Below are 419 nucleotides of genomic sequence, written 5' to 3'. Positions count from 1 at the left end.
TCTCTCTTTTTCTTGTTCTTTTATTATTATTATTAAACATATACTAATGTGAACATTTCCCACATGCCTGTGGGTAGAGCCCCTGCTAGGCGGCCCAGGCTGTGACAGATGTTTCCTCATCTTTATTGGGGTATCTCAGAGGTATCCCAGGAAGACGGAGTCTTCTGCCAGCCAGGAAGCAACCAGTAACGTCAAGTGCACAGCAATTGGTCCGTGAGCAGGTTGTAGTGACACCGTGAGCCTTGCATGCCACCCACTCGAGAGCCTGCAGTTTCATATCTGTGTCCCAGAGAGAGCACCCCGTAAACCTACCTTCTGGGAGGTGGGCATTGGCTCCCGAGACCCCACCTGCTGTAGCACTGCTCTTAAAGGCTTGCTACTTTTTTTTGGATGAATCGAGGGTAACATTAAATACATTA

Source organism: Lipotes vexillifer, unplaced genomic scaffold (genome assembly GCF_000442215.2).
Source record: "Lipotes vexillifer unplaced genomic scaffold, Lipotes_vexillifer_v1.1 scaffold23, whole genome shotgun sequence".
Taxonomy (NCBI): domain Eukaryota; kingdom Metazoa; phylum Chordata; class Mammalia; order Artiodactyla; family Lipotidae; genus Lipotes; species Lipotes vexillifer.
Note: the sequence above shows the minus strand (reverse complement) of the source record.